This window comes from Hemicordylus capensis, chromosome 4 (genome assembly GCF_027244095.1).
Source record: "Hemicordylus capensis ecotype Gifberg chromosome 4, rHemCap1.1.pri, whole genome shotgun sequence".
Classification (NCBI taxonomy): Eukaryota; Metazoa; Chordata; class Lepidosauria; order Squamata; family Cordylidae; genus Hemicordylus; species Hemicordylus capensis.
Window position 1 is genome coordinate 145,456,978 of NC_069660.1, and position 14,047 is coordinate 145,471,024.

The 14,047-nt window shown below is 44.7% G+C and overlaps 1 long non-coding RNA gene across 1 annotated transcript; it reads left to right on the top strand.

The window, feature by feature from the left end:
* Window positions 1–2,658: 2,658 nt before the first annotated feature.
* Window positions 2,659–8,032, top strand: LOC128324724 (uncharacterized). Its single transcript, XR_008307058.1, has 3 exons — window positions 2,659–2,728; window positions 3,475–3,503; window positions 6,463–8,032. It is a non-coding gene; the product is annotated as an uncharacterized LOC128324724 (long non-coding RNA).
* Window positions 8,033–14,047: the final 6,015 nt, after the last annotated feature.

Sequence of the window (14,047 nt, forward strand, 5' to 3'; positions counted from 1 at the left end):
CCCAGATACACAGAAGAGGCCAACATGCCTCTAACAGTGACCGAAAAGTGTCTCTATACTACAAACTAGTTTAAAAGTTTCTATACCACAAATTTAAATTGTTGCAACAGTCATTTTTAGGCAGCTAAGTGGGGAAATGACTTGATTAGCAAGCCAGAGGTTGCCGGTTCAAATCCCTGCTGGTATGTTTCCCAGACTATGGGAAATACCAATATCAGGCAGCAGAGATATAAGAAGATTCTGAAAGGCATCATCTCAGATTGCTTGGGAGGAGGCAATGGTAAAACCCTCCTGTATTCTACCAAAGAGAACCACAGGGCTCTGTGGGTGCCAGGAGTTGACACCAACTCAAAGGCACACTTTACCTTTAAGCTTTAGCTGCCAAATTGGTACATTGGGCTGCCTTTGTATGTAGTCCAGAACCTACATTTGTGCAGAATGCAGCAGCCAAGTTAGTCTCTGGGAGACCATTTTACTCTTGTCTTAAAAGAAGGACACTCACTGCCCATAGAGCAAAATACAAAGTGCTAGTTTATCACCTATAAAGCACTTAATGGTTTAGAATCAAGGTATTTAAGACAATCATCAACCCTGCCACCAGTTAAGAAAGTTGGAGGAGGTTCATCTGCAGTTACCACTGGATCATCTGGTGGTGACTCAGCAGTGAACCTTATCTGTAGTTGCCCCAGGGCTGTGAAATGCATTCCCTGTTGAAGTTAGACCTGCACCATCTCCAACGGCCTTCTGATGAACAGTGAAGACCCATCTGTTCAGTCAGGCTTTGGATTGAATTTTAAATTTGTTTTTCATTTAATCATCTGTTTAAATTGTTAAGTTGTTATTTATAGTGGTTTTAACCAACTGTAAACCACCACGTGACATTTGTGTTTGGCGGTATATAAATGCACTTGCTAACCAACAAACAACTATTTGCTCCTGTGTGATTTTGCCTACCCACTCAAGGAAAAGACCTCCTCTGAGGAAAGACTAAAGGAACTTGGCATGTTTAGCCTGCAGAAGAGAAGACTGAGGTGGGACATGAGAGCACGCTTCCAATTCCTGAAGGCTTGTCACACAGAAAAGGGCAAAGACTTGTTCTCTGCTGCCCCAGAAGGCAGGACTAGATCTAATGGTCTTAGATCTCCACAGTGGAACCAATGGCCTAGGAGTGGGAGATGGGATTTCTCTCATTGAAGGTCTTCAGGCAGAGGCTGGACAGTGGACAGCCACCTGTTGGGCAAGCTTAAGGTCTGGGCTTCCTGCACTGAGCCGAGGGCTGGCCTAGAGACCCTATCAGACCTTCTTCAACTCTGTGATTCTAAATACATTTTGTTCATATGTGCCTTTGCTTAAAAGATAACTATCAGGATCTTATCTTTTTGTTATTTGATGGCTCTATGATACTGTTCTGTGCTGCTGGTGCAGTCTCATTTTATTTCAAATATTATTTGTAATGTTTTTAAACTTTGGTTGTGGGTGACCTTGAGCCACAGAAAGGCAGGATATAAATGTTTTAATAAAACCAATAACAAAAATAAATTGTTCTCCCCAGAAACCCTGCAGCTCTGTGAAAGGGGAGCAAGAAATCTCTAACAATGAATGTTTATCACCTTATCCAAGTACAATTCCCAGGATTCTTTGGAAGAAGCCATGGCAGTTAAATTGAGATAAGTCTATAGTGCAGATATATCTTTAAGGGTCCACAGTCATGAGGCAATGCTGGTTTAAGAGGAAAGCCTAAATATTTTCTATATCTTTGACTGTAGCTGATGTATTCTTATTTTATTTTATTTTTTATTTTAACAAAGCTGTCACCCACTGTGGAAGAAGTAAGTGTTCCTTCAAAATCTGCATACATAACATAACATATACTTCTGAGGCAAAATATTAATAATATAATAATAAAACATGTTCTTGTAAGCACTGGAAATAAATTGAGTCATCCACAAGGCCACCTGCAGTTAAATATGAAATATTTATTCAAAGTGAAGTAATAAACAAAATTTCAGTCTCAATCATTCTAATTAGAAATGAACCTCAAAGAGCTTTTACACTGGAGTTTGAACAGGTACTTAATACTACACTAAAAAAGTTCATCTGGAGAGCAGTGTATTTTCAATAAAACAATTGAAGCAGTTAACTGGAGTAGCTTTTTTTTTTTTTTTGTCATTTGAGAAGCCATGAATGCAAGAGCAAGGTAAATTTAAAGTTTAGAAATAATATGCATATTTTAAGTGAAAGTGCTTATGGTTCCTTAAGGCAGTAATGATGCTAGATCATCATGATGACAATCAGCAAGGGATTACCCAGTACAGGAAATATGCCAGGCAGCAAAGGACTATAGATGTAAAGTTCCTTTTAAACTATTCCTGATTGGAGCTCCTGCAGAGAGCTAGAAACCAATCCCAACAGTAAAAAAGCTACTCATGATTTATTTCCTGGAGGATCTGTCCACATACTAAATACCATGGATTAGTGTTGGTCTCTCCTGGTGCTTTGACACTTGGGGCTGCATCCCCGAGACAGAATGGATTCAAACCATGGTGAGCATGGCTAGTAACTGATCTTGTGACCTCACAGTCAGCCACAGAATCCTGCCATTGTGGTTGCCCTTGGAGACCTGGAAGGATTCCACAGGATGCTCACATGGCAGCGTCCAAATAGGTGGCAGCACCTTGGATAAGTTGGCTGTCAGGGTGGGTGGCTGTTGTTCATAGGTGACCTGCAGGTATGTCTCCAGCATGGAGGGGAAAACGAAATCAAATGGCTGACTGGGCTTGGTTTTTGAAGATGTCCTTCCATTGTTTTAGCCTGTCTGGGCAGAGAAATATGGAGCCCAGCCTGCTGTGTTCACATATACTATTATGCTCCCAGTGTGAACTTCAGTGGTCACCATTTCACCGCCAAGATTCACACCACACATCCCAGGAGTTGTGGCATATATTGCCTCAGCAGGGTGAGCCCATCTTCCTCCCTTGTTCAGAATGCCAATAATTAGGCTGCTGAATCAAATGCCAGTTTCCTCACCTGCCTTACTCTTCCCCAATACCTTTGGCAGGCTGCCTTCCTCCTCTTATTTAAAATGTTAAAAAAAAAACAGCGTGTATTTCTTTCAACTGAAATATGTCCCTTTTTGAGAGGGGGCTTTATAAAAGTTGAAAAACCTCTCTGGCCTCATGTATGTAAACAATGAGAGTTGTTCTTCCCCACCCCTCCCCACCAGCCAGTCAATCCTCAAGGGAATACAGTATGTCTGAGCAAAATGCTGTGAACCTTTGATAGCAATTAAATCCACTGATCCCAATTATGGAAGCATCCAAAATCAGCAGGGTCACCTAGAAGGATTATGGGGGAGGGCATGCTTGGCTGCACGTAAATTAAAATTAGAGGGAGGACAAAGCACCCACTAGCATTACTGGGACCCCCTGCTTTCCTGTGATTTGCTACTAAGAATATTTCTCCTCATCTCTGCAGGGATGAAGATGAAGAGAGGGCACAGACTGGTAAGTGGATTTGGAAGCTGAGTACCTGCTTTTCCTCAGGGTTCCTCAGACCCTCAGGGAATGTCTCTTTGTTTCTCTGGGACAATGGAGAGAGAGATGGGTAGACATCCATCTAGTAGGTGAATGGCAGGAGGGTAGGTTCAGCCAGCCACCTCTATCCTGTGCTGCTGGCACTCAGGGGCGTATCTAGGGTGAGGCAGGCAGGGCACGTGCCCCTGGCGTCACTTGAAGGGGGGCACCATTTTGTAAAATTAATTTTTTAAAAAAAATGGCTGCCAAAAACAAAATGGCTGCCAAAAACAAAATGGCCACCACGCATGGTCATATGGCCTCTGTGAGGCCCTCAGCCATGCCAGGCCTTGCAGAGGCCATCTGAGCATGCATGGTGGCCATTTTGTTTTCAGTGGCCATTTTTTAAAAAAAGATTATTTTTTAAAATGGCTACTGCAAATGCTCACATGGTCCCTGTGAGGCCCTAGAGGACAGTGGGGGGAGGGGGAACCTTTGCAGACCCCCCAGCCTTTAGGAAGCCCCCTGAAGGGGCTACAGGTAATTTTTTTTTTCCAAATATAATATAAGACACTGTACACATATTCAGATTGGCACTATGTACAGGGGATCGGGGCTTGTGAATACTGAGCTGAATCTTATGAGCTAGGATTGTTTTCATTTGCTCTTACTTTGCTTCTTGTGATAAGTGAGTTAAATGTAATGTCTTGCTAATATGGCTATTAATTGTGAGTTTGTCTTTGAATCAGTGTGAAATCCTTAGTATTAATGCCCACTGGGAGTTTCTTGCTCTCTTTCTGTCATTTTAACTGACTTTCTGAAAGACTAGAATATATTCCAAGCAGTGACACAGTTTACTCTGCATATCCTTTAATTATTTTCCAGAGTATCTGGGCAAAGTCCAATTCTCAATTTATTTTTAAAACTTATGTAATAGTGATGCTACAATGCATAGTAGAGAATTAGACAGGCACTTCTGTTTAGTTTTCCAAGTACACCTCCACATACTATTTGGGTATTTCATGAGCCCCAGCATACTGAAATTTGTAGTTTTCCAGCCCTTCTTGGTCTGGCTATGTCCACTGCTAAATAGTTTTTGAAATATTAAAAGATTAACGAGCTTGACTTGTATTTTTCAGCTGATATTATGTTGAAGTTATCTGAAAGATGGGTGTCAGATGTTTGGACAGGGGGCCCAATTTCAGTGTTTGCCCTAGGCACTATTTTCCCTAGATACGCCTCTGCTGGCACTTGATGCATCCAGAAGAGTTGGAGGAGACCAGGGGCCTTTGCAAGTCATGTCTGGATACCCTCCACTCTAGGGGGAGATGAGAAAGGAGATGTGGCAGTGGTCAGGCAGGCAGGTAGGCTCAGTCATTCTCCCTTAAAGGTGGTGCACTTCTGAAAAAGCCCTGTGAGAACACTTTGCCCACAGCCAACCCCAAGACATCTTCTGGGTCTTTTTCTCCCAGCTTTGGAGAAGAGAAAGACAAAGCATGCTTGTGTCCTTGACACAGGTCAAGTTGGAATTATTTTATTTTATTTATTTATTTATTTATTTTTATTTGATTTATATACCGCCCTTCCAAAATGGCTCAAGGCGGTTTACAATTAAAACAAGCCACTAAAACAATAAAAACTAAAACAAATTAAAAACAATATAGCAATTAACAATATAAAAACATTTTAAAATAGGATTAAACAGTTTACAATAATTAAAAGCCCCCAAATCGGGTTAAAATTTAAAAACCCTGGAAAGCCAGGCCAAACAAATACGTTTTAAGTGCTCTCCTGAAGGCTAACAGAGAATTCAAATTACGGATTTCCACAGGGAGCGCATTCCACAGCCCCGGAGCAGCCATAGAGAAGGCCCGCCTCCAAGTCACCACCAGACAAGCTGGTGGTAACTGGAGGCGGACCTCCTCAGATGACCTTAATGTGCGGTGGGGATCACGCAGAGGATCACCTGCAAACAAGGGCAGTATTATCAGGCCAATGAGCTATGAGCTCGGTCCAGAGTGATTCATTCTTTCTCTGACCCAAGTTTTCTGCCTGCATTCCTCAAATCACAGCTATGCTTCCTCCTTATGGCAGATGTTCGATCCCCACCCCACCCCTGCACATAGGCCAAGAGGCTGTAACTGAGGGTTGTTTCTTGAGCCAGAGACCAAATGCACTGTTGAGTCCATGTGAACCATCAACTCCCACTCTGCTCAAAGGAGAACCTGTTTCCTCACAAGTATGGGAGGGCCCATAGCTCAGTGGAGGAACAATTGCTTTACATGTGCAAGGTCTCAGGCTGAGTCTTCATCATCTTCTGTTAAAGGATCTTAACTAACTAGGAAAAGGCCTCTGCCCAAGAGTGGATGCCACCCAGGTAGAGCAAAAAGAGCCAGGGGTATGACTTGTTAGAAGGCAGCTGCATTTCTATGTACAGCAGATGGAGCCCAGCCATGGCACTCTCTTCTGAAAGGTTTTTGGAAGGTCTGTCTTGCCAGTGCTATGCAATGTAGTCCTCTTCATTCCTTGCTTGTTTCCTTGTGTGGCCCACCTCGCCCACAATCCCAGGCTATGTCCCAGCTGGTTAACCTAGGCAAAAAGGGGAGGCAATTTATATCAGGGCAATGTGCCATCCACATTTTCCTGATTCCTGTACTATTTCCTTTCTTTTTGATTGATTGATTGATTGATTGATTGATTAAGTGCAGTCAAGTCGGTGTCGACTCTTAGCAACCACATAGATAGATTCTCTCCAGGACGATCTGTCTTCAACTTGGCCTTTAAGGTCTCTCAGTGGTGCATTCATTGCTGTCATAATCAAGTCTATCCACCTTGCTGCTGGTCATCCTCTTCTTCTCTTTCATTCTACTTTTCCCAGCATTATAGACTTCTCAAGGGAGCTGGGTCTTCGCAAAATGTATCAGAAGTATGATAGCTTCCTCTCTTTTAGGTCATCCCAAATATTCAACCCATGTTGCACCATGTTCTGTTCCATCTAGACCCAAAATCAAATGCCAAACTCCAAAATCAACAGCTATCTGAGGGCCTTCCATCCCTTCCGATACTCAGGAGGAAAAACCAAAAGGAGGCAAGCTCAGTTCCAGGACCCCACCCAGGACCTTCTGTCCCCTCCAACACTATAGGAAAAGAACCAAAGGAGAAAATGTAAGTTTTCACAGAGAAGTAAGAAACATAAGTTTTGGGCGGTATAAAAATATGTCAAATAAATAAAAATAAATAAAATAAAAACTCACTGTGAGGGCCTTCCATCCCCTCCATCATTCCTGGAGAAGAACCAAAGGAGGCAACCTCAGTGCCAGGACCCTGACCAGGGCCTTTCTTCCCCTCCAATACTCTGAAAGAATAACCAGATGAGAAAACCTCATTTCTAGGACCCAACTCAGGACCTTCTGTCGCCTCTGACACCATGGGAGAAGAAACAAGTGAGGCAACCTTACTGCCAGAACCACACTCAGGACCTTCCATCCCTTCTGACACTCTGGGAGAAAAACCAAAGGAGGTAACCTCACTGCCAGAATTCCACCAAGGGCCTTCTGTCCCCTCTGACACTCCAGGAAAAGAAATAAAGGAGACAACCTCACTGTCAGAACCCTACTCAGGGCCTTGAGTCCCCTCCAGCTCTCATGGAGAAGAACCAAAGGAGCCAACCTCAATGCCAGGACTCAGCCCAGGGCCTTTCATCCCCTCTGACGCTCCTGAATAAGAACCAAAGGAGACAATCTCAGTGCCAGGACCACACTCAGGACTTCTGCCCTCTATGACAAACAGGGAGAAGAACCAAAGGAGGCAATCTCACCACCAGGACCCCACTCAGGATCTTCCATCCACTCCAACAGTCCAGGAGAAGAGCCTAAGGAGGCAGCCTCAGTGCCAGGACTCCACTCAGGATCTTCCATCCCCTCTGACACGCCGGGAGAAGAAACCAAGGAGGAAACCTCACTGCCCACACCTTGCCCAGGGCCTTCCGTACCCTCCAACACTCTGGGAGAAGAACCAGTGGAGGCAACCTCACTGCCTGTGCCTTCCATTCCCTCATAGAATCTGGGAGGAGAACCTCATTCCCCCGACCCTTCCAGGGCCCTCCAACGCTCCAGGAGATGAACCAAGGAGTCAGCTTCACTGCCAGAACCGCACTCAGGACCTCCCGTCTGCTCCAGCATTCCACAAAAAGAACCAAAGGAGGCAACCTCAGTGCCATGATTCTGCCCAGGCCCTTCTGTCCACTCAGACACTCTTGGAGAAGAGTGGAAAGAGGAAAGGAGGAAATCTCATTGCCAGGACCCTGCCCAGGGCCTTCCATCCCCTCCAACACTCTAGGAGAAGAGCCAAAGGAGGCAATCTTACTGCCAGGACCCAACTCAGGACCTTCTGTCCCCTATGACACTTGGGGAGAAGAACCAAAGGAGGAAACCTGTGAGCTAAAATGACCTGAAATGTGTTCAGCATCATTCTGATTTTAGTGTGCAACTAATAAAGAAGCAACTTTCCTCTGATTATTACATCGTGGGTTGTTGTTGTTGTTTTTCGTCATATGCTACTCCCCTGTGACTTCATTCCATGCTATTCTAGTCACATATGAAGTAGCAAAACTGTGTGAGTGGGATTGTTCCTTCAGGAGCTCATTACACCAAGCACATGCCTACAGCTTTTGCCCAGAGCAGAGGAAGTTATACAAAGGATAGGATTCTATAGGTGCTGGGGTCATCCAATTCCTTCCCGCCGCAGTCGGAAGTGAACTCAGCCAGGCTGGGTGGGCTGGGACTGTGCTGAGGGCAGGTGGCAGCAGCTCCTGCTCCTGGCTCTGGCCATAGCAAATAGGTCAGGCCTGAAAAGGAAAGTGGGTCAGAAGAGAAGGGAGAAGGGAAGTGGGTCAGAATAGGATGGAAGAGTTGGAGTGAATGCTGGCAGAGCCAGCTTTGTTCCCAGCTTAACTGTGGGCACAATTAGGCAGTGGAAATGTGGTTCATAACAAGCGAGGTGGTTATATGGGAATGTGGTTCATAACAAGTCTTCCTAACACATTAGGAAGACTTACAGCAACTGGGAGGAGGAAGGACCACTTCCACCCTGTCCAGCCACTGATATTGCACCTCATCCCACTCAGAGCACACAGAATCTATAGCCCCACCAACCAACCCCACCCCCCCATCATGTATGTGCAGGGTTTAACTGTTTGGATCATGAAGATGGCACAAACCATTGCAGAATTATACTAGCCCAGGAGTTATATTGGCCAGCATAGTTAAGATGAGGATTTGTTTCGGCATTCTACCTTCCCGGGTCTGAATGTAGTTGTTTGATAAGGACACCCTAAATGCATTTTGGTCACAGGAACACAGGAAGCTGCCATATACTGAGTCAGACTATTGGTCTATCTAGCTCAGGATTGTCTTCACAGACTGACAGTGGCTTCTCCAAAGTGGCAGGCAGGAATCTCTTTCGGCCGTATCTTGGGGAAGCCAGAGAGGGAACTTGGAACCTTCTGCTCTTCCCAGAGCAGCTCCAACCCCTGAGGAGAAGATCTTACAGTGCTCACACTTCTAGTCTCCCTTTCATATGCAACCAGGGTGGACCCTGCTTAGCTAAGGGGATGAGTCATGCTTGCTACCACAAGACCAGCTCTCCTCTCTGAATGCGGTCCCAGGGTGAGATTAGAGGCAGCCCCCGCTGCTGCCACTTGCCTCACCGCTCATGGCACCTGCTCACCTGCCACTCATGCTGCTTAAGTTCTGCCTGGCTTCCCAGCCTGCCTCCCTTTCCTGGTTGTAATATGGTCAAATAACATCACTGTGCCAGCGCAAGCATGCTGCTCCATCCCAGCAAGAATAGGTACTCGTGCATTGTCGTCGTCATTCCATGTCATGGCCAGCAAAGAGAGGCAGGGTGGGTGGCTGAGTGGGTGGCACAAGGAGTGGGGCCATATCCATGGGGGTGTAGGAAGGGTAGCAGGGCATGGCCCCCTGGGCATTGCTCATATGTTCACCCCCTTGCACACACACACACGCACACGCACACACACACACACACCCCAATTGCTACATGCCTGATTCTGACAGTGTTAGACTTAAATAAATATTCCCTTTCCCCTCTTTGTCTTTGATGGACTTTTCTTTTATCCCACCACTGAGCTGATGTAGCAGTTGGGAAGGGGCCTTGTGAAGGCACGCAGAGTGGGCCAGGTAGCAAATGGCCTTAGGAGGGAATGCAAGGCGGTGGTGAGGTGGCACATGGAGACTCCACTTAGCCAGCATGGCTAAGAGCAACTGTTGAACGTCCCTTTCCCACAATGCCCAATCAGAGTTTCCTTTTCAAAAAGTCTGCAAATGCAGTCATCCAAAAACCTTTGGTTCATGATGAAAGTTAAGATGCTTTCAGTTTTCACTTGTGCTTTAAAATAGGCTACTGGTGTAACCTATTTTGAGGCAGTTTTTCTCTGGGAAGGAGAAATCCTTGGGGATCTGGGACAACTCAACTCAATCCAACTCAATGGGGCTTTCCCCTTCTGGAGCCAAAAAGGGCTAGTGGGTGCAAAAAGGTCCTGGTGATTATGGGACCATGTCTGTTGACTATTTGACTATTGAATTCAAGCTCTGCACAAATATTGGTAACTTAAGTGACATTTACAAGCTTATGTACAGCTCCCTGGGTTTCCAAATACAAACCTGTTGCAAATTTTCTCATAGGGAAGAGAGGGGAAAGGGAGGCTGGTGGCTGGGTGGTTTTAAGAAGACAGTGCACATTTAATTGAGCTGTGCCCGAATACAACACGCTATTGCCATTTTAACATCCAGTACAAATATGAGTCTGAGGTGTGGCAATTTGCCCATATTCTCATATAAGTCACAGTGGAGCTTAGAAAACAATAAAATGAGTGAATAACCTTAAGCTTGGTTGTGCGATTATAAATATCAACAGTGTTTACTCATAGAAAACCACTCACTCAGAAAGCCAGATTTACTTCAAGCCAACATTCTTATGAAAAGTGGGGGGGGGGGACCACATTCTGCCAGACTTTTTCATTCACACTGAAAGAGCTTACAAATGAAAGCTGCATCCGCAGACTAAGACAGGTTATGCCCAGAGGTGGAGTGTCTGAATTAAGCACAGAGCCAGAGGTCGGATTTATCAGCCAGCTGCTAGTGCCTTTCAAGCCATTTGAGTTATGACGCTTGAAGGCTGCCTACACCAGCCCTTACAAAGGGACAGAACTCACCCAGAACTGAGGGCATCATCATCCTCTCAACAAAAGAACATCTTGGAACCCACATGCAGGAAGCACACGTTCAGAAGGACTTAAAGGAAAGTCATTCAACTTTGGCAGGCGAGTACATAACATCTTCCAGATTTGTTTTAAAATATGTGCTTTGTTGTTTTCACTGTGCTGAGAGTGCCTTTTCATGCCATGCAGTCTTGCCAAAATGATGAACACAGAACTTTAAACCTAGAGGAAATGCAACAGAAATAACTCAGTTCAACAGCACATGTGTGCTTTTATAGGATAGAACTAAGATGCTAGACAACCTGATACTCTGTCAATTTAAGAGACTTAAATTCTTGGATACTTTGGATCCATCTTATTTATTTATTATTGGTCTATGTAAACTGCCCTGAGCCATTTTTGGAAGGGCAGTATAAAAATCAAATTATTATTATTTATTTCCACAGTCAGACAGGTGTTATTGACTGGTTTGTTTTATCCAGATATCAAGTCCTTCCCAAGGACCTGGGATGGCTGGATTTTATTATTGGTGGTGTTGCTGTTATTATAGATATCGTCGCAGAATATAGGCTGTTCCCAGTAAAGCTGCTTTTTGTAGTTGACTGATGGTGATTTCTGTGGCCCCTATGGTGTTGAGGTGCTCTTCAAGGTCTTTTGGAACTGCACCTAGAGCGCCAATTACCACTGGCATGATGATGATAATGATGATGATGATGATGATGATGATTGAATTAACATGTGACAGGGTGCTAGAAGTAGGCCAGAAAGCAGGAGAGTGTAACCACCTGCAAGACTCATATCATGCAGGTGGTTGTGAACCTGACAGTGACACTCATGTGTCCTGCTTCTGTGACATATCTCCTGATCCTAGTTTGTCTACTTGGCTTTGACCCTTGGTTTCAATGTCGAATGCTAGCTTGCTTCCTGACCCCAGTTCCTGTTCTGTTCCCTCACTCCTAGTTCTCTGCTTGGACTTCCTGATCCTGACTGCAGGCTCCAGCTTGCCCTCCAGTGGCTGCCCATGATCCAATGTTAAGCAGGAGCTTTTGATGAAGAGACTGGATAGCATGCATCTCTGGATTACATTTGTTTAGAAGCAGTTTTCAAACAAATATAAATTGAAGCATCATGCCTCTAATCTAGCTAGGCCACAGTTTCATGATGATGATGAGCATGGTGAAAGAGTTAACTGCAATTGCCAAGCCTCATGCAGCATGGGGCATGGCATGAAAACTTGACATTCCTGAACTATCCTGGTCAAACTGCTGTGGTTAAGCAGCATTTAACTAGGACCAATAACCAGGGTCTAATCCTGGTTATCAATTCTGGTAAAATGCTGTTTACCTACAGCAATTTGACCAGGATTGCCTGGAAATGTGAGTTCTCACATCATGCTCCATGAGAGCACACAGAGCTTGGCAATCACAGAACTCTTTAATTACTCTCCTTGCAGGGGCGTAGCTATAATAGGGCAAGGGGAGACAGTTGTCTGGGGGCCCACTGCCTTGCCCCCCCCGCCAGAGGCAAGTCACATGACTGACTCCCCTAGCCATGCACCTGCCCGGGCTTCCTTCAGTTGTATTCATCCTCCGAAATTGATGTGAGTGTTAAGACCTGGAGCTACCAGAACAGCATGTCTTTCTCTAGTACCATTAAATGACTTGCATCATCCACAATTTACAAAACCTTTTTAAAAATAATGTAGGATGGTGTCCTATTGTGGCACAAAGGAGATGTGTGTGTGGTGTGTGTGTGTGTGTATAATTTTACTATGCTTTTTGTTACCACTATTCAGCCTCATTTAAGATTTCTTTACTTCATGATCTGAGCTTCAGTGGGGAGGGTGCCATTTTAAAATCTTGTTTCTGGGTCCTCTACAACCTTGCTATGGCCCTGTCTCCTTGTCATCATGAGAATCTGGCCTAAGTAGATTAGAAGCATGATGGCTGAAGAGTTAGTCACTAATGTTTCAATTTATATTTGTTTGTAAGCAGCTTCTAATCAAATGTCATCCAGAGATGCATGCTATCCAGTTTCTTCTTCAAAAGCTCTTTCGTAACATTGGAACATGGGCAGCCACTGGAGGGTAGGCTGGAGTCACTCACAACCAGGAAGGCCAAGCAGAGAACTAGGTAGACCAGGAACTGGGGTCAGGAAGCAAGCCAGGATTCAACACTGAAACCAAGAGTCAAAGCCAAGTAGACAAACCAGGATCAGGAGATGAGTCATTGCTGAAACCAAGAGTCAGAGCCAAGTAGGAAATGCAATACACCAGGATCAAGGAGACCTTGAAACTGGAGCAAAGCCTGAGCCCAGACAGGAAACCTTGGTATGCTTCCTGTCCTCAAAGGATCCAAGCCTGGCCCGGCAGGATCAGTCCAGTGCCTGAGGAGCAGCGCCACAGATAGCTCCAAGGGACAATTTGATTAGAGAGCAGTCAGATATAGACTAAGCTCTTAAATATCGCTGAGCTCAGGTTACTTCTCCTGGGCTCTGCTTCCTTTCCTCATGAGTGGAAGCCTTAAAGGGTAGCCTTCTGGCTTGGAATGTGGCACTCTTCCTCCTTCTCTCCCCCACACTCTCTATCAGATCTTCTCTAGTCCTTTTACAGCACTGGCATGCATATATCAGGGAGTGTTGTGGTGTGAGAAGGGCTAGCTCCTTAGGGGGCGCAGGGTCTGAGGGTGCTGTTTGAAGAGCTCCAATTTGGGGATTGTTTCAGGTTCTAGCCGAGTACTGAGTCCAGGACTAGGTCTAGTGCTGGTCCTTCCGAGATAGAGAGATCACTAGAGTAACTATTCAAGGCAACAGTCATGACAAGAACTCAGACCTATAGTTGTACTGGATTCCAAAATCCTCAGAATGATAGTTTCAAAACTGAAATGGATCAGTAGACCAGCCTCCCATCAATGAGATAGTGTTCTACTAATAGTAGAAATGCATTAAAGTTATTATTTCATTAGATGAGGAGAGTGAACATTTAAATTGGCAAATGGACCATTTTGTTGTTCGAATATGTGGAATTCTATTTAGCCTGGCTTCTTTTGTTTCTGGTATAGTTTTCATACAAGTGGTCATACCCTTAGGAAAGAACAATCCAAATAAATCAATCAATGAATAAACCAGAGACTGTTGAGTTTGGAAATTCAGGGACTCTAAGCTTATTCTGCAGTGCATATTTTATGAGTACCCTTTGGACCTGCAAGGAGACAGATTGAGGTTTAATACAGCAACTTCTGAAACAAGTGACTTTGCTAAATTGCATCATACTTCCATTGGATGTTTCCTTCGAAAT